This window comes from Myotis daubentonii, chromosome 16 (genome assembly GCF_963259705.1).
Source record: "Myotis daubentonii chromosome 16, mMyoDau2.1, whole genome shotgun sequence".
Lineage (NCBI taxonomy): Eukaryota > Metazoa > Chordata > Mammalia > Chiroptera > Vespertilionidae > Myotis > Myotis daubentonii.
Window position 1 is genome coordinate 3440745 of NC_081855.1, and position 24619 is coordinate 3465363.

A 24619-nucleotide genomic window follows, 5' to 3' on the forward strand; every position below is an offset into this window, starting at 1 on the left:
CGGAGGGAGTGGCCACTGGCTGCCTTTGCCCGGCCCTCGGCACTGAGAGGAACTCAGTACCTGGCAACCCTGAGTTCTGCGACCCGGCCTCAGGCTCCGGGAAGAACTGCTTTGGTGCTGCAGGAACACCGACACCTCTGACCCTCTCCCTGCAGAACTGGGCCTCCCTGGCCTGTAGCTCAAAGACCAGTGCGAGCCCAGGGGCAGGGTGGCTTAGGGCCACGCTTCACAGGAGGGAAACAGGGCCAGAGGGCGTACAGTCTGCTGGTGGCCACATGTAGAGCAGGGCTAATACTCTGTCTGGGACAGTCCCTCCCGGGCCTCAGTTTCCTCTTCTGCTACACAGTGCAGAGCATCAGGACCGGAAGGCCAAGGCACAGAGGGGGCGGGGTTGCCAAGGATCACTGCGTTGAACCCAGCCAGGAGGCAGCAGCAAGAATGAGGAATGATGGGAAGACCCCTGCTCCGGGCCCTGAGTCCCAGGAGCGTCCCAGCTCTGGGGGTGCCTGCACTTGGCACGTTGTCTCTGCCCCTTCCCCAGCTGCCGCCCCTGCCCAGAGGGGACCCAGTGACCTGGAACGTGGCCGGGATTTGGTTCTCCTCCGCCTGTGACAGCCCTCAGCTCCCCTCCCCGCTTGGCAGCTAATGCATCTGTCGCTACTTCCCTAACGAGGCTGCTGAGGCCCCTCTGGGACGGACACCTCCTCAGGCCAGCCAGCAGCTGGGGGGCCGTCCCAGGGTCAGGTTGGAAAGAGGGGGACCAAGCCTCTCTCCTGCCCACAGTCCCCAGCCTTCTCAGCTCCTGGGGGCATGGAGGCCCAGACCGGCCGCGGAGCCAGCTGGGTGCGGTGAGGGGTGCCCAGGGACCTGGCAGGCAGGAGTGCTCACCCAGCACCCATTCTTCTTTGGCCCTGTGACTGTTTGTAGTAATAATGCTTCATCTGGTCAGACGTCTGCAGGCCTGCGGTGCCAGGGCTGAAGTCAGCTATGATCTGGGTGTTCATACTCCCTGCCCTTGGGGAGGTGTGGCCCAGGGGAAAGACAGTAACCAAATAGGCTGTTTGTGTCATTACACATTCCTGTGTGGAGCGCGCGTTGTCACAAGCCGAGACAGGCATGCAGAAAGCGTAAGTGTCTGCCGGAGAGAGGACGCCTGTGCCTCGCTGGGGTGCCCGGCACCTACCGGGCTCAGCTAGGATTGAGTGAGTCGGAGACCCAGATTCTTGCCCCAGGCCACTGCCCACCTTCTCTGGGCTCCTTGGGGCCTAGAAGTTTCCTTCCAGCCCCATCACCTCTGAGTGGAACTCAGGCAGCCGATGCCTCCTTCAGTGCTCCCTGCCCTCCCTGCCAGGGCCCTCAAGACATCCGCCAGCAACAACTAGACTGTGGGATGCCCGAGGCACTGCCCCAGGGGATGCCGGGAGCCACCGACAGCACAGCTGCTGCCTCGGGCTCCACCTGCCATGTTGTCTGAGCCCCTTTGCTCTCACAGAGCCCCTGGGCTGGGCGGGAGGAAGCCCGGGCAGGCGAGATGAGATGGGGAGGCAGTCCCTGTTGCTGGCGGCTGTGGAGGGCGGCCTTGAGCCTGGCGCTCACTGGCTCACTTGCTCACTGGCTGGTGCGTGTGTATTGAGTAACTGTTCGCTGCCAGGCACTGTGCTCTGGGGAGACCTCCTGCCGCCTCCCGCCCACAGACCCATTCGGAAGGCCCACCAGTGTTTGGGGTTAAAATTCAAGTGCAGTGAGCAGTCCTTGGGGAATTTCACCCGTTTATCGCTCATCTTCCCTCAAAGCTGTGATTGTGGCGCTGACTGCATCTGGTCCGCCCAGTAGCAGCCCCCTCCCCTCCCCTGCCTTTCAGAAGCTGTTCCGCCGCCTGGACCAGGGCCCCTCTCCCTCTCTCACCCTTGAAATCCCTCCCTGCCCCTCCATAGGGAGCCGCTGTGCCCTGGGATCTGCCTGGTCCCTCTCTTGGGTGCAGCAGCCCAGGGTGAGGGTGTGCCCTGTCCCCTAGACCCACAGCCTGCCGCCTCTCTGCGTCCCCCAGGGAAGGCACAGGTTTGGCTGCAGCGCTGCCCTGAGCCCCCTGCACAGGCTGGGCCCGGGGGGGGGGGGGGCGGGCTGTGGGGAATGATGGGAGCATGGAGGAAGCCCTGAGACAGGTGCTCTCTGTGGGACCTGCCGACACTCCCCTCCCCAGGTGCAGCCCTCTCTCCCTCTCCTCTCTGCAGCAGGAAGGCGGGAAGGGAAGTGGGAAGAGGTGCACCTTGGGCTTTCTCCAAGATGGCCCCTGCCCCTTGCCCTGCCCTCTCCTCTATCTTCTGCCCCTCCCCCCCTCGGGTCTGCATCAACCACATCGTCTCTCAGATGGGCTCCTGAACACCCCTCTTGCCAGCTCAGGCAGGACTGGCCCAGCGGTCAGCGTGCTGGTGCAGGGTCAGTGCCGGGCTCTGCCCCCCAGGGCTCCTGTCTGGCCAAGGTGGACAGAAAGAACTTGAACTCTAATGTAAAAAGAACCTTTAGAGCAGTGGTTCTCAACCTTCCTGATGCCGCGCCCCTTAATACCGTTCCTCATGTTGTGGTGACCCCCAGCCATAAAATTATTTTCGTGGCTACTTCATCACTGTCATTTTGCTACTGTTACGAATCATCATGTAAATATCTGATATGCAGGATGTCTTTTCATTGTTACAAATTGAACATCATTAAAGCATAGTGATTAATCACAAAACAATATGTAATTATATATGTGTTTTCCGATGGTCTCAGGCGACCCCTGTGAAAGGGTCGTTGACCCCCAAAGGGCCGCGACCCACAGGTTGAGAACCGCTGCCCTGGAGGCAGCAGAGCGCTGTCTTTGAGCCGATTGGGAAGACTGGCGGAGGCTTCTGAGCTAAGCCGAGAGAGAAACGTGAGCTGAGGAGGCGCTGGGACCAGCAGTCCAGGTGGGGGCACAGCATTGCCTGGCAGAGTGGGGGAGCAAGGGACAGCAGAGAGCTGGAGCTGCCTCGAGGGCGGTGGGCATGAAGCTGGAGAGGTGGGCAGAGGGCCCTTCGCCGCTTACCCTTCAGTGGCTCCCCACCGCCAGGAGCCAGATCCGCCGCTGATGGCAAGCAGGCTGACCCACCCACTGCGCTCAGCCAGCCTGGCCCCGGTTCCTCACCACCAGCCCGCCCTCCGGTGTTGTGGGCTGACTGTGCGCACAGTTGCGGGGCTCGCAGTGAGCTGTGTGGGCTCAGTGTCCCTGGGGCCTGCTGGGTGGGCCTGCTCTGGTTCGCCAAGGTCCTGTGTGTCTGGCCTTCAGCCACAGCTCATCAAGCTCCATGTGCACAAGACGGAGGTGCAGGGCCGACGCCAGGGCGCCAGGTGGCATCACAGTCATGTGGACCGCCCTCCCTGGGTAACCAGTGGGTGGAAACCTGGAGGGGGCTCTCCCAGCATGCCGGGGGCTCTGCTGCCCCCCCCCCCTCAGGGCAAGGAAGGAGGCTCACCTGGGTTGAGCAGCTACCGTACGCCCGATCTGCGCAAAGCTGTTCGTACTTGGCAGCTTGTCACCACTTCTGAGGTGGACTCGGGCCGCTGAGGCTGGTGGGGTGATGCAGGGGGCCCAAGGTCACTCCGCGGGCAGTGGCAGAACCTGGCCGCGAAGGCAGGTTTGTACCATTTCAAAGCCGCCTTGGTAACTGCCGGGCTGGGCTGCATCGATAATGCCTCTTACGTTTCTCTCAGGCTGTGGGCTCGGGGGTGGGGGGTGGCCATGCCATTTCAGCTCCCCCCTGGTGGCAGGCATGATGCTTTGCAGTAGTAGGTGCTCGATAAATGCGTGTGGGCTGGGCGATTGGGGGAGTGAGCTATGCACAGAGTTCCCACTTTGCCCCTCCGCCTCCTCTCCCAGGAGCTGTGGGCAGGGGATTAGGGGGGAAGGAGACTTGGAAATTCCAGGCTTCCGGACAAAGAGTGGGTTCAAGGAGGCTGGAGAGGACAGCTGCCGGTGGAGGCCGGGCTGCTGGGGCTGGCCACGCTGCCAGTCAGGGGCTGCCTGGGGCATGGACGCCGAGGGGCCCGGGTGCCGTGTGGAGGCTCTTTCTGACCGAGCTCCTGGGCCTGGACCTGTTGGGAGGGGCCGTGTGAGAGGAGCTCATTCTCTTGGCAGCAGAGCCGGGTCCTGTCTGCGTGGTGCCCCTGTAGCACTAGCAAGATGCTACCTGGTCTGGTGCTCAGGTGGATGGGAAGGGAGGGGTTGGTGGGCAAAGGAAAACATCAGTAACAATCAAAGGCCACAGTGTTTGTTGAGCACCTACTGTGTGTCAGGTGTCAGGGATGTCATTTGTCCTCTTACGGCTAACAGATGAGGAAACGGGCTCGAGCAGGTAAGGCCAACGAGCGGAGCTGGGGTCCGCTCCAGGGTCCGTTTTCAACTCTGGACCTCTTCTCGCTGGTCCCCACCGGTCTTCACAGACGCCCGTGGCTCTCTGAAGGCCCCACAGCCTCGCTCTCAGATATCCCCCATGTGGAGCCTTCGAGTCTCCCCCCGGCCCTCTGGGCTGTTCCTGGGCATTGAGGTGCGGGGTGAGGGCCTCTCAGCCCGACTCCCCAGAGGGTGACCCCGTGCAGTCAGGACCACGGGTTTGCTGGGCCAGGCACTGGGGACACTCTTCCACGGACCTGCCTCCAGGAAGGTGGGGTGCGCATGACCGCCGTCGCTGGTGAGGGGCCCTGGCCGAGGCTGAGCGTGCCCCAGGACCCCCAGTGCTGTCCAGGCAGTTGGGGACACTCAGGCCACAGGGGAGAGCCTGGTGATCTCATCCCGGTCCCGCACAGCCCCGCCCGGCGACCCCGAGTCTCAGCTTCTCTCCGTGACCTTGGGACTGGCCTCCACGCCATCAGGAGTTCTGTCTGGAGTGGGCTGTGCAGTGTGAGGAGGCTCTTCTGGGGGAGGGGCGGTCAGTACGGCCTCACTGGGCATTCCTGTGCCCACAGGCCTGGGCCGCAGCCAGCCGGGAGGAGGAAGGGGAGCCTGTGCCAGGCAGGGCGCATGAGGCTGGAACCGCACGACTGGGGCTCCAGTCTTGGCCTCGCTTGCAAGTTGTGTGACCTCGGCAAGTGCCTCACTGTCTGGCCTTCAGTCGTCTCATCTGGAAAATGGGCACATTCATAGCATTGGCCTGGGAATAATCCCAGGAGCAGTAAGTGAAAGCGCAGGGCCCGGCTGGAGCACGGGGAGGTGGCCTCTTGCCTGTGCTGGTGCTGCTATTAGAGGTGTCCTCAGAACTTCTGGCTAACGTGTCCGTTCCTTATCCTCCCAAGCCCACAGCAGGACGGTAGGACGGTAGGACGGTAGGACGGTAGGACGGTGCTTCCTGGACAGCTCCAGCTTGGGCAGGTGAGGTCGTGTGACCAGTTCTGGCCAGTGAGACTCGCGTCCCCCAGGGGCCTGTCTCTGGGCAGCCTCCCTGCCAGCTCCGAGGAGGTGAGGTGTGAACGTGACACAGACTTTTGTTGTCTTAAGCCCTTGAGATTTGAGGGTTTTGTTACAGCAACAAAGCCCCCCCTGCCTAATCCATCATGACTGTCAGGCGCCATCATCATTGTCCAAGTGTGACCCGCCAGGGCCCAGCAGGGCAGCCGTGAGCTGCGAGGAGGGCGACTCCGGGCCGAGTGCTGACGGGGCTCGAAGTGTTTCACTGGGAACCTCACTCACCTCCTCAACTTCTTGCTGTTTGTTCGCATCGTTCGCTCATGCATTCATTCGTTTGGCAAGTGTCTCTTAAACATCTGTTTCGAGGCCCAGGAGAGCCCACAGGCTGTGGGGAGCTGGGGGCTGCTCTGCAGAGTGGCCGGGCATGGGCCCCCCGGCGGGGCTCCGAGGTGGGGGACACTGAAAGGGCGGGGTGGGCGCCAGTCGGGCAGGCCCGGGCCAGGGAAGGAGCAGCGTTCAGGCGGTGGGTCCCGCATGAGCAAAGGCCGAGAGTGGCGGAGACCTGGGCAGTAGGGTCGGCCAGCAGACACAGGGCCAGGGAAGGGCCAGGCTGGAGGGAGATCTCCGCTGGCCTTAGGCCCAGTGCTCCAGGCTGAGAGACGAGGATAAATCGTGGGTAAAATGAAAGACCAGCAGTTGGAGGCAGGGAGCCCAGATGGCAGCCGGACCGAGGATCCACGTGGCAAAAACCCGACAGGTCCAAACAGGCAGCGCAGGCACGGGGAGAGCTGGGCCGGCGGCAGTGGCTGTGGGGAGCACCCACCGCCTGGGGGAGCTGTGGGCTGGACAGGGACACCCTGCACAGTGACGGGGCGTCAGGGGAGATGTCCAGAATGCAGTTGGTTAGTGGACTGGACACTGAAGGGAAATGGGAACCACCTCCCGCCCAAGAGCAAACCATTGAGCTGGGGGTGAGGCCTAAGCTGGGGGAGGTGGGGGGGATTCATGTTTCTTTTTTTTTTTTAATATATTTTTATTTCAAAGAGGAAGGGAGAGGGAGAGATAGAAACATCAGTGATGAGAATCATTGATTGGCTGCCTCCTGCACACCCCCTTCTGGGGATTGAGCCGGCAACCTGGGCATGCGTCCTTGACTGGGAATCAAACCCTGACCTCCTGGTTCATGGGTCAACGCTCACCCAGAGCCACGCGGGCCGGGCCATGTTTCTTCCATGTGCCTCTCACTAAAGAAGAAGAAGGGAATTCCTGCAGGGGACTTATTTTTTTAAGATTTCACCATCCAGCGGGAGGCTTTCCTGTCTTGAATAACTGTGTTTTACTCATTTACACATGTTTATTGAGCCCATACTACGCGCCAGGCACCGTTCTAAGTGCACAGCAGTGAAGAAAGCCGAGACCCCCCCTGCTGGTAGGAGGCAGCACTCAGTGTTGGAAGGTGCTAACTGTGATGAGAGAAAAAATCCAGCCGGGAAGAGGCGCAGGAGTCGAGGACGTTGCGGTTTTAAATTGGGGAATCAGGTGGCCTCCTGAGCAGGTAACCTGGGGGCCAAAGCCCGAGGGAGGGAGGTGGGCCTGTGGCTGTGGGCGGAGGGCTCTGCACAGGCCCAGAGGCGAAAACGCGCTCCCTGCTGCAGAGAAGGCAAGGGCAGTGCGCCCAGCGAGCGGGAGGGCCCTCCAGAGGCCCCAGGCCCGCCAGGACCCGCTGCCCTCCGGGTGGTGCAGGCCCAGGGGCGTGCTCCCAGCTGAGTTTGGAGCCCGGGCACCGAGGCCAGGAGCGGGTTCCCTGCGGCTGGCCAGGCCTCAGAGGCCCAGCGAGCCCGTCCCCTGCCCTCCGAGGCCTTCCTTGCCTCCCTCCTTCTTCCAGGAACTGCTCTTCCCTGGACCCTCCTCTCTGTCCCCTTTGCTGCCCGCCTGCCTCCCAGGTGCCTCCTCGGCCTGTGGTCCTCTCCACGTGCACATGTCCTGGGGGTGGCGCGGGCGGGAGCTGCCCTTCCCCACGAGCCCTGGGCAGCTGGGCAAGCCTCTTGTTTCTCTACCAACACAAGTGCCCATCCGCCTCGCCTGAACGAACAAGAAATTGGCTTTTCTGTCCTCCCACCCTCCACCTGGGCTTCTCTCACAGGTGAGACTGGGGGGACTAGATGAAAAGCCCCCCCAGTATAGAAGGGTGAAACCTGAGTGTCCCTGCGGCAGGACCTGGACGGGGTGGGCGAATGGCCACACCTCCTTGCACAGCTGCTGGGACGGCCCCAGCAGCTTCTCGCTCAGCACATTGGAGCCTCAGGGACTCTTGGAGTCCCCCATGCCCCAGTCCCTCACTGGTGACCGTCTCTTACCCACATTCCCCTTCTAACAACAAGGGATTCCAGACAGGTGAGGATGCAGAACAAGGGCCAGAGTCTGGTGACCGGGTCCCTGCCCGGGCTGGGTGCCAGCTAACTGGCTGACGCCCACTCTCTCTGCACTCAAAGGGTTACGCCCATGTGGGAACCCCCAGAATGTCAGCTTTATAACTGCCATTTTCACTCCAGGTAGCAAGGGGGCGCCTTATCTTAGTGTTCTCTGTGGGCCTTTCCTACCAGCAGAGCGGGCCAGAGCACTCCATTGCACAGATGGGAAGACTGAGTCCTAGTGAGCGAAAGGGACTTAGATCCAAAGAGGAGCCGACCGCCTGGAACTGTTGCTGTAACAACAGCGCCACTGATGGAGGCCCCTTGCTGTCCTGGGAAGAGGGTGGGGTCCATGTCCCAGTGGAGGGGCAGCTGGGGCAGCTGGGAGCTGACTGGGGCTCTCTGAGCCCGCGCTGCCCTGTAGCTGTGTCGTGGTCAGGGCAAGCTCCTCTGTTTTGATCTCCCACACACTCAGAAACCCCTTCCCTGCCCGGTGCCCCGGCCCTGGCTTTCTTCTCATCACACACCCTCCTGGGGCCCCGCTCTCCTGGCCTTCAGCTCTGGTCACCACTGCTCCCTTTCGCCTGTAAGCTGACCCCCCCCCCCACTCCGCACTGCCCAACATGCAGGCCCCCAGGGGTGTTCCAGTCCTACCTGGAGCAGCTGCCGAGCACCCCTGGCTGCCCCCGAGGTCCCCTTCCTGCACAGCTAAGTCTCCCCCACCCCATGCCCTTGCAGGCCGCCGGCCTCACTGTGGCCCTGGTCTGCCTCCTCTGGGCCAGCTGTGGTCGTGAGGCCTGATCTGGAACCTGTTGGGCCTTAGGAAGGTGGGGCCCCGGCCTGGGCTCCAGATGTGTGAGGGCATTTCATGGGGAGAGGGCCTGGAGCTTTCCTCCGAATCTTATGAGTACCGTGCCCAGGACATGCACACGTGTGGGAGCTGCTCCCAGGATTGGGAAGCCTGCTTGTCATGGGGCCAGAGAGAATGAGAGAGCCCAGGGCGGGCAGTCCCAGAGCTGGCGCTGCAGGAGGAAGTCCTCTGGTGTTACACTCATTCCTAATGCCAGCCCACCGAGGCGCACAGACACACACGCACATGCACACACACGCACACACCTGCTGCTTGCAGTCCTTCACATACACCTACACACCGTGCTCTCCACTGCCAGCCAGCCCTCTCCACACAATCACGGACACACTTGTGTCAGGGCTCTGATGACACGAGCGCATATGCACACGTGTGCACAGACACTCAGACCACGACTCAGAAGCCAGCTTTTCATGGAAAAATAGCCGCCAACACCTGGGAACGTGTCCCATGATCACACGCATACACGGACACACGCACACAGCCACAGCGGAGGCTCCTCCCACTGCTGGGGGGGGGGGGTTCTCTTTTTCAGTGGAGTCCCATCCCCCACCCCTGGAGCTGGAGTCCACCCAGAGACCCTCCTCACAGCTGGGCCCTGGCTCTGTGGGGAGGCCCCTGGTGTTCCCTGCCCCCCAAGAAATGCTTGCCCGACTGGCCTCAGTGTGGGTCTCGATGGCCTTGTGTTGCGCTGGCAGCTGGCCTGGGCTCTAGGATTGGCATAAGGTGTTGTGCCTGTGCTCTGGCCCCTGGCCCAGCGACACCTGGCAGATGTGCCCCTGTCCCCCCCCGCCTACCAAGGGCTTGCCCGCGCCTCATTTCAGAAGTAGGGAGACGGAGGCAAGGACACCTGGCACACCTTCCTCCCATTCCTGGCCTCATTTGAGACTGACAGCCCCCTCAGAAGCTCATGCACCCTGTAAGTGGGGACCTTCAAGGTTATTTTCTCCAGAGGCCCAGAGAGGGTAAGGGTCTTTCCCAAGGTCACACAGCAAGTCCATGGTACAGGCTGACAAGATACTTAGTCTAGAACTCTCCTGTGGGGGCCCATGTATGCCTGGTAGGGGTGCTGCGGGAGAGCAGGCGGCAGGGAGGAGGCAGGGCCAGGTTTGCATCCAGCCTCCCCTCTTCCCGCTCCTGTTCCCTCTTCTCCCTCCCCTGGGTTTGTTTGCAGAATGACTCACAGGAATGCAGCCAAGTCCTGATGGATGGGAAGGCAGGGCCCCAGAAGTACCGGAGGACCTCTCCAGGGTGGGGGCTGGCTGGGCGGTGGGGATAGAGAGGCTGGTGATCTGGGAGACTTGTGCGCAGGCGCGGAGACTGAGGCCCCAGGAAAACACTGCCCACCGTGGAGCCTCCTTCACCAGCGTGAGCACACGCACATGCACACACACACGCACACGCACACGCACACGCACACGCTCACAGGCTCAGCCAGCGGCACACAGACTCCCGCCTCCTGCCTTCTTCCTGGACCCGCATCTCCATGTGGGCCTTCTGCAGCTCTGGCCCTGTGCACGGCGCAGTGACCGCGATCCCACGTGTGTGTGGGCACTGAGTGTGACTCAAGTCGGACCCTTCTAGATGCTTGTGTTACCCCTCAGTTCCTCCTGGCCCTCAGGCGGTGCTATCTATTCACCCTGTGGCCTGGGTGGGGTGTGGGGTTGGGGGGGCACACCCCTGTCCTCCAGCAGCTGACCAGGTGTAGGGGGGCCGGGATGGGCCTGAGGCAATGGGCGGAGCCTCTTAGAAGACAAGGGTGAGGCTGAGAGCTGGCAGAGAGCCTGGTGAGCCCAGGAGGGAAAGGGGGGGGGATGAGGCTGGGGTCTGTCAGGAGCCTCTGCAGGGGAGGGCTCATATCTCTCCTTGAGGGAAGCTGCCCCCTCCCCCCCAATGTCTGGGGCACCTCTGAGGAGCAACAAGACATTCATCTCCTCGGTCCCTGCAGCCTCATGCCGCGGAGGGCCCGCCTGGCCCAGCAGCCCTGGAGCCCACGCAGGACCCCTGCCCCCCGGCCCGCCCCGCAGTACCTGCGGGCGGCTGTCCTGCGGGTGCTGCCCTGCTGGGCCAGGTCCGTGCTTTCTAACAAGCCGGATTGGGATTTTTATGCGCCCCTCCTGGTTCCGTGAACAAGAGGGCAGGGTGGTTCAGGCTGCACGTGGGGGGCAGGGCCGCCAGCCCCTGTCCGTCCGGGTGCCCGGGCTTCCCTTTGCTGCGCGTCCACATTACTGGGCACAGTGCGACATTCCTGAGGTGCCGCTCTGTGCTGGCGAGAACAGGACATCAAACGAGCTGCCGCCTTGGTGGGGGGTCAGCGGACGGGCATGCGTCAGGCCCTCGTGTCCTGGAGAAGGAGACCGCGGCGGCCAGGCAGGCCCAGCAGTGTGTTCTAGGCGGGGGGAGGGCGGGGCTGCCGGCAGAGCGGGAGGAGAGGAGGCCCAGAGGCAGCGGGGCAGGGGGCACCGGGATGGCAGGCCCTGGGTGGTTTGGTTTTAACTCGTGTGTGAGGCGGAGCTGTGGAGGGTGCTGAGGGGGAGAGGGTGCGATCTCAGCTGGGTTTCAGCAGCACCCGCGGGCTGCCCTGAGGGCTGAGGGGCGGGCGGCCCAGGGAGGCTTGGAGAGGGCTGCACCGGGCCAGACAGGCCGAGGGCGTGTGACGGCTGTGGTGCAGGAGCGGGGAGCGGGGCTGCGCATGGGCACGGGGTCTGGGGCATGGACATTCTGAAGTTAGTGGTGGGAGCTGCACAGTCCGAGGACCCCAAGAACCTTGGAAAGAGTGGGTTGCATCTCAATACCAAGTCTTTGGGCTCTAAAGTTCAGAGCTCACCAGGCCTCCTAACCAGATCCAGCTGCAGAGACGCGGCAGGAGACGAACTCACAGGGAGGGCCCTGGGCTCCTTTCTCCTTTGTACCTGTATGTACGTCCCAACTTTAAAAATTAAAGATAGGCCTTTCTCTCTAAAAGGTAGCTGCCCTGTGACATGGGGAGGATGGCCGGGGACTGACCTGGAGGGGCTGCCCGCCAGCCGCCAGGGCTCTGTCTGCTGGGCGCTGGGTCTGCTGCGCGTTTGGGCAGCGGGTTTGGAGCAGGAGTGCGCCCGGGCCCAGGGCCCACCTTCTGGAACTCCACCCCTGCTCACGGGGCCTTGGTCAGGTCACAGCCAGAGGCCCTGGGGGTCCCCTCTCCGTCTCGTGTCTGAGCTGTCTGCCTGGCATCTCCACCCAGAGACCACCTCTCCCTGCTCCCCTTCCCCGAGGCGGCTGGCTCACTCCATTTCTGGGCAGCCGTGCCTGTTAGCAGGCTCTTCCTTATATGGCGGTGAAATCTGCCTTCCTTTTGCTTTTGCCCCTCCTGAGCTCCTTCTCGGAGCCCCTGTTTCTGGGTCTGTGGCGTGGGGCACCCACACCCCTCCCTGCCCCCCCCCACCCCCGGTCTTGGGAGGTTGTAAAGGACTCAAAAAATCTAGTAGCTCAGAACACATGTGGTATCGGCAGTCCCTCGGCACTGGGGACTCGGGGGGAGGGGGGCGGGGGGGCTCGCCCCAGCAGTGCACCGAGCAGGGTTTCCACATGAAACATTCAGCCTACGACCGTGAGGTTGGTATTGGATACTTTCCCAGAGACTGAAAACAGACCTCTCCACAGGCCAGGAGGGTGACGGCGAGAGCCAGCATAGAGCCAGCACAGTGTGACAGCCGCACTGTCACGCACTCATCCTGTCCCCTCGGCCTCTCCCAGGTTACGGTGGAAAAATGGAGACCGGAAATCAGATGGGAAACGGGTATGACTCTCCCGTCACACAGTTCGGGAGGGTGGAGGCCACCTTCCCTCCGCAGACGTGGGGACACAAGCCCGGAGGACGTGCCGGCTGCGGTCGGTGGGCACTGGCAGCTTGTTGCGTGAAGGACCCTGTCTGTGCTTACGGCTGTGTCGTCTAGGGTGCTGGGCTCGGAGTGTTCTTCTGGTCTTAGGCTGTGAGCTTTTTGCTAAGTCTAGGGAGAGAGCTATCACAGGGCTTAGCAGTCTGCTTTCCAGCCCCTATCACGCCCTCCCCTCCTGCTGGCTGGGAGGTAAGCGGGAGCAGAAGCATTATCCCTCTTCTCAGCTGTGGATACTGGGCCCAGAGAGGTTGTGGAGCTGCCCAGGGACACACAGCCAGGATGCCACAGCTATTCTTGCACTGGGCTGGCAGGGCAGCGCCTTTCCTTGTTTAGGGTGAGTGGGGAGGGTGGGAACCATGACTTCACCCCCCAGGAACTCCCGGAGAGCCCAGTGGGCATCCGGAGCCAGGTCTGCTTCTTCCCTCCACACATATGGCGGGCTAGCCTGCCCTGAGCGGGCCGGGGTTCCGCTGGACCTGAAGTCACTCAGGCCTGTGCCTCTCTCTGCTCGTGGAGCTTCAGGTTCCACATCTCTAAGGTGGGCAAAGGACGCCCGCCTAGGGGGAATGCTAAAGGATTCCGTGGGCGCGCTGGGCAGAGTTGGCACCATCTTTATATGCCACCCTACGAGCCGTGGTATGGCCACCTGGGTTCCACCATGAAATAAAGTCAAACCAGGAAGAAGAGTACAAGAACAAGGATGTCCCCCCCCCATCATCCCCCCCTTTTGCCCCCTTCCCCTCCTCCTGCTCCCTTTTCTTCCCCTCCCCCTCCTCATACTCTCTGGTGGTAAAAAGTCACACAGCACACGCATGTCCCTCCCACACCAAGCCTCTTTGTCAGAGTTCCTTCCCCACCCTCCAGAGGTGCCGCAGACACAGGCCCCTGAAGAAAGCCTCCCGTTCCCATGTTCCTTGAGACGCAGGCTCTCCCTGCCCAGGAGAGGCAGCCCCGGCCTCTCGCACCCGGCACTGGGCACTGGGCACTGGGCCTCCCATAGCAGGGAGGGGGCTAGCCACCCAGCCCAGGGCCAGGCTGAGGGAGGGCAGAGGCTGCAGAGCACTGAGCGGAGCTGGGAAGGGGCGGGAGGGTCATCTGAAGAGTGGGTGAGCCACGCGGAGACTCCTGGGGAGCTGCCACCCGGGTGTGAGGTGCACGTGTTCACACAGGAGCCTGTGCGTGTCCTTATGTGTGTGCATCTGTGTCACATTTACATGTGTCCATGTCCCTGTTTACGTCTCCTGTGTGCATACTAGCGCATGTGTGTGTTTCATCTTGTGAGTGTGTGACAGATGGTGTGCCCCGCAGTTCCACCCAGGGGAGCATGTGTGTTCATGCCTGTCCTGATTGTTCAGACCTACTGTGTGCCCGGGCCCCTCTGGAAAGCTGGGGGTGTTGCAGCCCCAAGTCTGGGGGTGGGAGTAAGGCTGAAACCCTCTCATGAGGTTCCCTTCCAGGCAAGCAGAGGAAGCCTGGAGCCAGGGGGAGCCTGAGGGCTCGCCCCCTCTCAGAAGGAGAGGAAAGGGAGGGGGCGTCGTAAGTCCCACCCTCAGGCACCTGGGGACACACTGGGCCTAGGTTGGGGGCTGTGTGGCCCAGTGAGAAGGGCAGGGTGGGGTGGTCTGTGTGTGCTTGAGTGCATGTCTAGGTGGGTGTCTGCTTGGTGCACATGTGCTGGCACCTGCGCATGTCAGGCCTGGTGTGTCTCTGCATGTATGTTTATGTGTGAGGGTGTCAGGCTGGGCCTGAGGGTCTGACTGTAGGTGTAGGTCTGCCTAAGTCGGGCGTGCCTGTGTGTGCGTCTGCCCGACTGGGGTGTGTCTGTGTGTGCGTCTGCCCGACTCGGTGTGTCTGTGTGTGCGTCTGCCCAACTCGGTGTGTCTGTGTGTGCGTCTGCCCGACTCCAGTGTGTCTGTGTGTGTGCCTGCCCGACTGGGGTGTGTCTGTGTGTGCGTCTACCCGACTGGGGTGTGTCTGTGTGTGCGTCTGCCCGACTGGGGTGTGTCTGTGTGTGCGTCTGCCCGACTGGGGTGTGTCTGTGTGTGCGTCTGCCCGACTGGGGTGTGTCTGTGTGTGCGTCTACCCGACTGGGGTGTGTCTGTGTGTGCGTCTGCCCGACTGGGGTGTGTCTGTGTGTGCGTCTGCCCGACTGGGGTGTGTCTGTGTGTGCGTCTACCCGACTCGGTGTGTCTGTGTGTGCGTCTGCCCGACTGGGGTGTGTCTGTGTGTGCGTCTGCCCGACTGTGGTGTGTCTGTGTGTGCGTCTGCCCGACTGGGGTGTGTCTGTGTGTGCGTCTGCCCGACTCGGTGTGTCTGTGTGTGCGTCTACCCGACTGGGGTGTGTCTGTGTGTGCGTCTGCCCGACTGGGGCGTGTCTGTGTGTGCGTCTGCCCGACTGGGGCGTGTCTGTGTGTGCGTCTGCCCGACTGGGGCGTGTCTGTGTGTGCGAATGCCCGACTGGGGCGTGTCTGTGTGTGCGTCTGCCCGACTGGGGCGTGTCTGTGTGTGCGAATGCCCGACTGGGGCGTGTCTGTGTGTGCGTCTGCCCGACTGGGGCGTGTCTGTGTGTGCGTATACCCGACTCGGTGTGTCTGTGTGTGCGTCTGCCCGACTCAGTGTGTCTGTGTGTGCGTCTGCCCGACTCAGTGTGTCTGTGTGTGCGTCTGCCCGACTCCGGCGTGTCTGTGGGCGCATCTGGCCTGCTGGTGCTGACCCAGGCTCTGGACTTTGCTCTGGGAAAGTGCCAGTGGCCTCAGGCCTCCTCAGGCACCACAGGGCCCTGAGGTCTCAGGTGGACTGTGTGCAGGGCTGATGTGGGTTATCTCAGGGTGTGGTGGCTCTGAGCTTCCCTCAGGGTCCCTGGGGGAATGTATCCATGGGATGGTCACCACAGCGCACCCCTGTAGCATCAGGATTCAGGCACAGGCTGGGGCTGGGTCAGATGTTGGTGTGTGGCTAGGTACTATTGCTGGGTCAGAAGTCCATTCATGACAGAGGGCAGGGGTCAGTCAGTGGCTGGGGTCAGGGGTCAGGGGTCCTGGCACAGAGGACTGAAGAGGCCTTAGCCACACCACTGCCCTCAGCCTCTTGGTGGCTTCCTGGCCAAGAGTGTGGATCCGAGCCCTGGGGTGCCCCCCACGAAGCAGGGCGCAGGCTAAGCAGTCGCCCGGGCTGCTGGGCACCATGCAGGCCCATGGCTGCGGGAACAGCTCTATGGCTGTGACAGGATCCCGCCAGGCCAGTGTGCTCGTGTGGGTGACCTTGGTCGTAACCTAGAGGCCAGGGGGCCCTCTGGACCCAGGACTGAGCCAGCGGATGCAGAGCAGGGGCAGCGCCTCCCACACTGGAGAGCCCTGGTGCCCTCCCCTCTACTCACCCACTTCTCCGTCCCCATCTGTTCCCTTCTCTCCATTCTCCTCTCCTCTCTCATCCTCCTCCCTCTCCTCTGTGCTTCCTCCCCATTTCTTTCTTCCAAACAGGCTGCCCAGCCTTCTCTTATTCCCATTCATTCAGCGTCCCCTCCCCCAGCCCTGCCTGCGGCCACAGCCCTCTGCCTCCAGGGTCTTGCCTCCTCCAGCTCAGGGCACAGCCCAGCCTCTTCTCGTGGACAGTGACTCAGGTCCTGAGAGAGACAGCGGAGACCAGGGGGCCTGCAGGCGCCCTGGCACAGGAGGGGTGCAGGGCAAGGGTGAGAGGTTACAGAGGTCGAGGCTTCTCCTCTGCAGCCCAGCCCAGAGGAGACGGAGCCTAGGGGGAGTCTGCCTGTGGAGGCTTGCAGGTGTATCACCTGGAGGTCTCCTGCAGTCCAGGAAGGAAGGATGGACAGACAGACGGCAGAGAAAGCCACAGGGAGCAGAGATCAAAGGTGGCGCCGCTCAAAAGCAGGCAGGGAAAGAACTGGTCTCTGTCACAGGCTGGCAGGCAGGACCCAGCTCAGCCCTTACAGGGCCAGGCCAGGCCAGGCACTGTGCCGTGCCACCCCCCTCCCCTCCCCCCCACCTCCCAGGGCGGGAGAGTGGATGCCAAGCAGCCTTTCTGCTGCCCAGACATTGGCCAGAAACTAACCAGGGAGATCCCAGATTTTTCCTCTCACCTCTCCTGCCAGCTTCTGGGTGGGGAGTGAGGGACCAGGCACGCCAACTGTTTGAAAATACTATAAAAACTTAAGGAAACTTGGATATTCATAATCCTGATCCCCCCCTCCCCCCATACCCCCTCCCAGCTAAAACACCAAGGTCTTTGCTTTCAAAGGAAAACATTTTCTCCAGTGTGAGCTCTCAGCCTCACAGGGCAGCTGGCTCTCCAGAAGTCCTGGGCATGGGATGGTTTTGGTGGGAGAACAGGAACAGGGCTGGGATTGCTCAGCAGCGGGCCAGCCCACCAGGGCAGGGGGTTGTCTGTTTTGTTCACTGTGGCCCTAGCGACCAAAGGAGAGATTTGCGGGTGTAGATTTGGGGAGGGGAGGTCTGTGGATGGAGGTCTGTGGAGGGGAGGTCTGTGGATGGAGGTCTCTGGAGGGGAGGTCTGTGGATGGAGGTCTGTGGAGGGGAGGTCTGTGGATGGAGGTCTGTGGAGGGGAGATCTGTGGATGGAGATCTGTGGAGGGGAGATCTGTGGATGGAGGTCTGTGGAGGGGAGGTCTGTGGATGGAGGTCTGTGGAGGGGAGATCTGTGGATGGAGATCTGTGGATGGAGGTCTGTGGAGGGGAGATCTGTGGAGGGGAGATCTGTGGAGGGGAGGTCTGTGGAGGGGAGGTCTGTGGAGGGGTGGTCTGTGGATGGAGGTCTGTGGAGGGGAGATCTGTGGATGGAGATCTGTGGATGGAGGTCTGTGGAGGGGAGATCTGTGGAGGGGAGGTCTGTGGAGGGGAGGTCTGTGGAGGGGAGATCTGTGGATGGAGATCTGTGGATGGAGGTCTGTGGAGGGGAGGTCTGTGGATGGAGGTCTGTGGAGGGGAGGTCTGTGGAGGGGAGATCTGTGGATGGAGGTCTGTGGAGGGGAGATCTGTGGATGGAGGTCTGTGGAGGGGAGGTCTGTGGATGGAGGTCTGTGGAGGGGTGGTCTGTGGATGGAGGTCTGTGGAGGGGAGATCTGTGGATGGAGATCTGTGGATGGAGGTCTGTGGAGGGGAGGTCTGTGGATGGAGGTCTGTGGAGGGGAGGTCTGTGGATGGAGGTCTGTGGATGGAGGTCTGTGGAGGGGAGGTCTGTGGATGGAGGTCTGTGGAGGGGAGGTCTGTGGATGGAGGTCTGTGGATGGAGGTCTGTGGGTGGAGGTCTGTGGAGGGGAGGTCTATGGAGGGGATTTCTGTGGATGGAGGTCTGTGGATGGAGGTCTGTGGAGGGGAGGTCTGTGGAGGGGTGGTCTGTGGATGGAGGTCTGTGGAGGGGAGGTCTGTGGGTGGAGGTCGGTGGATGGAGGTCTGTGGAGGGGAGGTCTGTGGATGGAGGTCTGTGGGTGGAGGTCTGTGGATGGAGGTCTGTGGAAGGGAGGTCTGTGGATGGAGGTCTGTGGAGGGGAGGTCTGCGGATGGAGGTCTGTGGATGGAGGTCTGTGGATGGAGGTCTGTGGAGGGGAGATCTGTGGATGGAGGTCTGTGGATGGAGGTCTGTGGATGGAGGTCTGTGGATGGTGGTCTGTGGATGGAGGTCTTGGAGGGGAGGTCTATGGAGGGGAGGTCTGTGGAGGGGAGGTCTGCGGATGGAGGTCTGTGGATGGAGGTCTGTGGAGGGGAGGTCTGTGGATGGAGGTCTGTGGAGGGGTGGTCTGTGGATGGAGGTCTGTGGAGGGGAGATCTGTGGAGGGGAGGTCTGTGGAGGGGTGGTCTGTGGATGGAGGTCTGTGGAGGGGAGATCTGTGGATGGAGATCTGTGGATGGAGGTCTGTGGAGGGGAGATCTGTGGAGGGGAGGTCTGTGGAGGGGAGGTCTGTGGAGGGGAGATCTGTGGATGGAGATCTGTGGATGGAGGTCTGTGGAGGGGAGGTCTGTGGATGGAGGTCTGTGGAGGGGAGGTCTGTGGAGGGGAGATCTGTGGATGGAGGTCTGTGGAGGGGAGATCTGTGGATGGAGGTCTGTGGATGGAGGTCTGTGGAGGGGAGGTCTGTGGATGGAGGTCTGTGGAGGGGTGGTCTGTGGATGGAGGTCTGTGGAGGGGAGATCTGTGGATGGAGATCTGTGGATGGAGGTCTGTGGAGGGGAGGTCTGTGGATGGAGGTCTGTGGAGGGGAGGTCTGTGGATGGAGGTCTGTGGATGGAGGTCTGTGGAGGGGAGGTCTGTGGATGGAGGTCTGTGGAGGGGAGGTCTGTGGATGGAGGTCTGTGGATGGAGGTCTGTGGGTGGAGGTCTGTGGAGGGGAGGTCTATGGAGGGGATTTCTGTGGATGGAGGTCTGTGGATGGAGGTCTGTGGAGGGGAGGTCTGTGGAGGGGTGGTCTGTGGATGGAGGTCTGTGGAGGGGAGGTCTGTGGGTGGAGGTCGGTGGATGGAGGTCTGTGGAGGGGAGGTCTGTGGATGGAGGTCTGTGGGTGGAGGTCTGTGGATGGAGGTCTGTGGAAGGGAGGTCTGTGGATGGAGGTCTGTGGATGGAGGTCTGTGGATGGAGGTCTTGGAGGGGAGGTCTATGGAGGGGAGGTCTGTGGAGGGGAGGTCTGCGGATGGAGGTCTGTGGATGGAGGTCTGTGGATGGAGGTCTGTGGATGGAGGTCTGTGGAGGGGAGGTCTGTGGATGGAGGTCTGTGGAGGGGAGGTCTGTGGAGGGGAGATCTGTGGATGGAGGTCTGTGGAGGGGAGCTCTTTGGATGGAGATCTGTGGAGGGGTGGTCTGTGGATGGAGGTCTGTGGAGGGGAGGTCTGTGGAGGGGTGGTCTGTGGATGGAGGTCTGTGGGTGGAGGTCTGTGGAGGTGAGGTCTGTGGAGGGGAGGTCTGTGGATGGAGGTCTGTGGAGGGGAGGTCTGTGGAGGGGAGATCTGTGGATGGAGGTCTGTGGAGGGGAGGTCTGTGGAGGGGAGATCTGTGGATGGAGGTCTGTGGATGGAGGTCTGTGGATGGAGGTCTGTGGAGGGGAGGTCTGTGGAGGGGAGGTCTGTGGATGGAGGTCTGTGGATGGTGGTCTGTGGATGGAGGTCTTGGAGGGGAGGTCTGTGGAGGGGAGGTCTGTGGAGGGGAGGTCTGTGGATGGAGGTCTGTGGATTCGAGGTCTGTGGATGGAGGTCTGTGGATGGAGGTCTGTGGATGGAGGTGTGTGGAACACATTTACTCAGTTCATCTGGGAGAACAGGAGCCATGAGGGCGACATAGCAGACAGGGCCCTTCACTCTGACCTTGCCCAATATGTTCGTAAGAAGGGGAAACAGGCTTGAAATGGAAAAGTGACGTGGCAGGTTCCCCGGTGCTGACCCAGGCAGTACACTGCTCCTGGTTCGCCCATGAACAATATTGCCTCTTCTGTGGCTAGCAGACTGGCCCAGAGGTCATTACCCTGCAAGGCAGGAAGGGGTCCTTCCCAAGGCGTGGCCTCCCACCAGCCCTGTCAACGGCCCAGACCACTCCCTACCGAAGACCTGGCAGCTGGCTGTCACTCCATCTTGTGCAGGGGCCACCTCAGTGGTCTCCCGCTCCTTCCCTGTTCCCACACCTATCCTCTCTCTATCTCTCTTTTTATTAATTCTCACCTGAGGACATTTTTTCCATTGATTTTCAGAGAGAATGGCAGGAAGGAAGGGAGGGAGAGAGAGAAACATCTTCCATACGTGCCCCAACTGAGGCTGGGGATCGAACCCACAACCCAGTTATATGCCCTTGACCAAAATTGAACCCGAGAACCTTCAGTGCACAGGCCAGTGATCTAACCATTGAGCTACACGGGCCAGAGGGACACTTGTTCTCTTTATAGCCGCCAGGGGGAGACTGTGAGGACCTCAGGGGAATGTCTCCTGTGCTCAAACACTGCAGACTCCTCACCGCACTCCCTGTGAAAGCCAGAGTCCTTACAAAGATGTGGCTCCTTGTCACCTCTCTGTCCCCATCTTTTCCCACTCATCCACTGCTCTCTCTGCGCCAACCACACCAGCCTCTGCCATTCCTTGAATATCCCCACCCTGTGCCTGCTCGGGGCCTTTGCACTTGCTGCTCCCTCTATCTGCAGTGTCCCCTCAGACAGCGGCATGCTCACGACTTTAGTCCTTCAAATCTGCTCTCAGATTATTTCAAGGGTGAGTTTCCTGAGCCCCCATATGAAACAGCTCCCAGCCCCTTCCCTGGCTGTATTTTTTTACAGCACTGCCCCACCTAATGCAACACACTACATCATTTACTCACTCACTCTGCTTCCTGTCTGTATCGCAGCTAGAAAAGACTGGAAACTTTTTCGCATTCCTAACTCTTAGAATGGTGCCTGGAACATAGTAGGTGCTCAATAAATATTTGCCAATCAAATGGATGAATATTTCTGCTGCACTCAAGTTGCGTGACCTTGGGCAAGTCCACTGTTTGGACCTCAGAGATCTGTCTCTGAAATAGGGAGGGTGACTGAGTGGAGGAAAAGACAGAGGTTAGAAATCGCTGGCTGACTGCTCCATAAACATGTGCGGAGCAGATGTGAAACCTGCCTGGCCCACCTCTGGCCCCAGGCCTTCATATTTGCACATAGCCCCAAGGCGAGGAGGGCCTGCGGGTTACCAGCCCTGGTCTGAACTTGAATGCAACTTCTGGATCTCAGTGGCATGTGCCTGGTCTGGTGGCTGGAGTCCAGAGCCCTCTTCTCTGCTTCTTGTGCCCACCTGGTGGCCCCTGGCTCACCCCTGCCCCTGGTGGCATATCAGTGAGCCTCACACCTGGCAGCCCTGCTGACCTCTTTGCCTGCACCCTGAAGCTCATGCTGGGGTCTCCTTCATGGCTCCTGCTATTATTTAGCTCTGGGACAGCTTTTGGACACAGATTTCGCAGGAAAGCACCTATTCAGTGCTGGGCAAACCAACGGGCGCCGTCCAGGCCCAGGCTCTCCTGAACACGGCGACACCTCACCAGGAAAGAGCGGGCCCTTTGAGACTGGGACATCCCACTCTCGCCCATAGAGCTCTCCCACCAGTCAATGGGATGGGCCCCCTCGCCCCACTTCGCCTAGAGTAGAACTCATTGGTGGGTAGTGGAGTCAGACCCCTGGACAGAGCAGGGATCTTGCCAGCCAGCAGCCTCCCCTGCTGGTCATTCCCTCAGCATTTACGGAGTGTCTGCTGTGTGCCGGGTGCTGCTGCCGTGATCCCGTGGAATCTGCCAATAGAGTCTGAGAGGACAAGCAAGAGTTTGGGGGCCATGAAGACCTAAGTTTGAATCTTGACATTGCCACTTTATTCATTCATTTGCTAAATTCATGTTGAGCACCTCCTCTGCCAGGCAGAGGTGGCAAGACCTCTCCAGACACTTATGGTCAAGTAGGGATCAGACTGTCTTGCTGTGTGTTGACAAGCCTTTGACAGCTCTGAGGGATGGGCAGAAGCCTGCGGGGTACCTGGGGGCTGTCCTAGGACATGACACTGCCTCTTAGCACTTAAAGAAAGGCCCTGGCCAGGCAGGGGTCTTCCATCCCCTTTGGCAGATGTGAGTCTGGACCTTCCACCAGACGGCCCCAGGAACAACGCAGAGGGCGCTGGACAGATGAAGGGCTCTGCTCTCCTTTGGGATAAGCCATGGAACCACCATCTCATTCCTTCCACCCCCGAGGGCATGAGGGGGGAATCCAGAACCCATGAAGGGCAGCCCTGAGCACCCCTGCTGCCTTTGCCCTGGTGCTCTCCATCCCCACCCCCCTGTTGTTCTCTAAAGGGGCTGCTGGCTCCCAGAAGAGAAGGCCCGGGCCTGGTCATGCTCACAGGAAGGCCTGGGGTTGGCCTCATTCAGTCCTTCACTTACCCATGGATCCATTCAACAGATGCTTACTGAATGTGCGCCAGGCACCATTCCAGATATGGAGGCTACACAAACAAAAATAAGTACACAAGTAGGTAAATTACAAGGTACATTAGCAGCCAGGGAAGAACATTCCAGGCAGAGGGACCAGCAAGGACAAAGGCCGTGAACTGAGTGGGCCTGCAAATGCAAGGGCGGTGAGAAGGAGGGTGGGGGTGCGGTCACAGGTGGTGCGCCTGACCGTGAGGGCCCTCCACAGCTGTGAGGGCTCTTCCTTCTTGTGATCGCTCCAAAACCAGGGTGGGTGGGAGCCTGCCCTGCTCCCGGGGAAGAGGCAAGCGCTGCCATCACAGTCTGGCCGGTCTTGACCTTTTGTGGGTGGCTGCATGGAGGAGGTGGCTGAGCCAGGATGTGACAGGGACAGGCTGAGGCAAGGGTTAGGTGGCACTGTGACAGGCCACGGACCGGGTTATGGCTGGGTTGGTGTCCCCGGCAGGTATTTGGTTTTTTTGTCTAACGGTGCACACAGTGGGCCTGTCCTGGCTCACCCAGCAGCCTTAGGTCTGAGTGGTCTTAGGAACGAGTGGTCTCTGTGCCACCAGCCCCTGCAGTCCTCAGCCAAGGACATGGTGGCACAGCAAGCCTGGCATGAAACCCTTTTTTGCTCTCCCCACCCCCACCCAGAGGGGGCTGGAGCAGTGAGGTGGAGATGCTGCCTGGAGGGGTGGGGAGAAGCCCCTAGCCTGGATGTGTGGGGAGGTTGGTAGGTGCGGGTGGGAGTTAGGAGATGGGGAGAGGGGAGGTGGCCCATCTCTGAACCACAAAACCCGTGCTCCTCCCCTCTTACCAGAACAGAGAGGGGTCTGAATGGAAAGCTTGGTGAGGGTTGAGGAGAGTGAAACACTAGCGAGTGGAGACCAGAGGAGCTGGGAGAGAACCAGGTCTGAGAAGGCTGTGTGGTCTGTGGCTCAATAATCCATAATACGATCGATAATAGAATAGACCGACCCCTATAGGTCGGACACGTGTCTGGAAAGAAGGGTGGGTAGGTGGATGGAGAGGCGAATGAATGAATGAATGGCTGCGTAGGCGGTGAGACGCCCAGCAAGGCGGTGGCCAGCCCAGCGCTCAATCACAGTCCCTTGGCATCACGCCCTCCTGACCGCTCAGACCCCCCCCCCCCAAACACACACACACTGCTCAGAACGCCCCCTCCCACCGCAGCCGCCTGGGGCGCGTAATCCCAGGCTCCAGGCGGCTTGGGACTGGGGCAAGGAGGGGCCACACCATTGCGCGGGGCTCTACGCCAGCCTTTAGCGTCGTGGCTGGGCCACCCCTCTGCTGAGGGGTGGGGGTCAGGAGGGGAGGAAACCTGGAGGTGTGGTCCGCCTTGAAATACCCGCCCCCTCCCCGCCGCTCTTCTTTGTCTCCGGCTAGTCCTCCACTGTCTCCCGACCATGACCTGCTTCTTCAGGCAACCCTGGCCGCGCAGGCTTCCAGGCTGCTCCTGGATCCCAAGTGTTAGCTCCAGCTGCCCCCAGGCCTTAGGCAGCTTCCCCTGCCCAGCAGGGTTCTGCAACCCGTGTCTCCAGCACCTGGAGCTGGCAAGTGCCAGGATCCGTGTCTAAGCTGCGTCTCCAGTGCAGAGAGGGGGCGCAGGATGAAGTCCCCGCCTCTCCGCCTTCCCTCTTCCTCCCCTCCTCCCCCACTGCTCGGCGCTTTGCGCCCTGACCCCATCGCAGCCTGTTCGAGCCTTAGTGGCTCTTCTGCGGTTATGGGATCCCCGAGAGCACTCGGTCCACCGCCACCCCCACCTCGCCCGAGGGGCCTCAGCCCACACGCAGAACACAGCCCCATGCAAGATCGCCCTCACACACACACAACAGCCTTTCGCGGACGCACGGCCCTGCACAAGCGCACTGCCTCCTCCATGCACAGCCCCAACAGCCACAATCCCACTCGCAAACAAGCCCACACGTAACACAACACCCCTCAGACACACTCGGGCCCACGCAGACACAATTCCCCCCAACACACAACCTCACACAGACACAGCTCTGCACAGGCGCAGTCACACCCACGCAGTCACACCCCCCCCATAAACAATCGCACACAAACATGACCCACGCAGGCA

The 24619-nt window shown here is 61.1% G+C and overlaps 1 protein-coding gene across 2 annotated transcripts in view; it reads left to right on the forward strand.

The window, feature by feature from the left end:
• RAI1 (retinoic acid induced 1) overlaps positions 1-24619 on the forward strand; it is a 113158-nt gene that overhangs the window by 19086 nt on the left and 69453 nt on the right. The gene's annotated exons all lie outside the window — the stretch shown is intronic.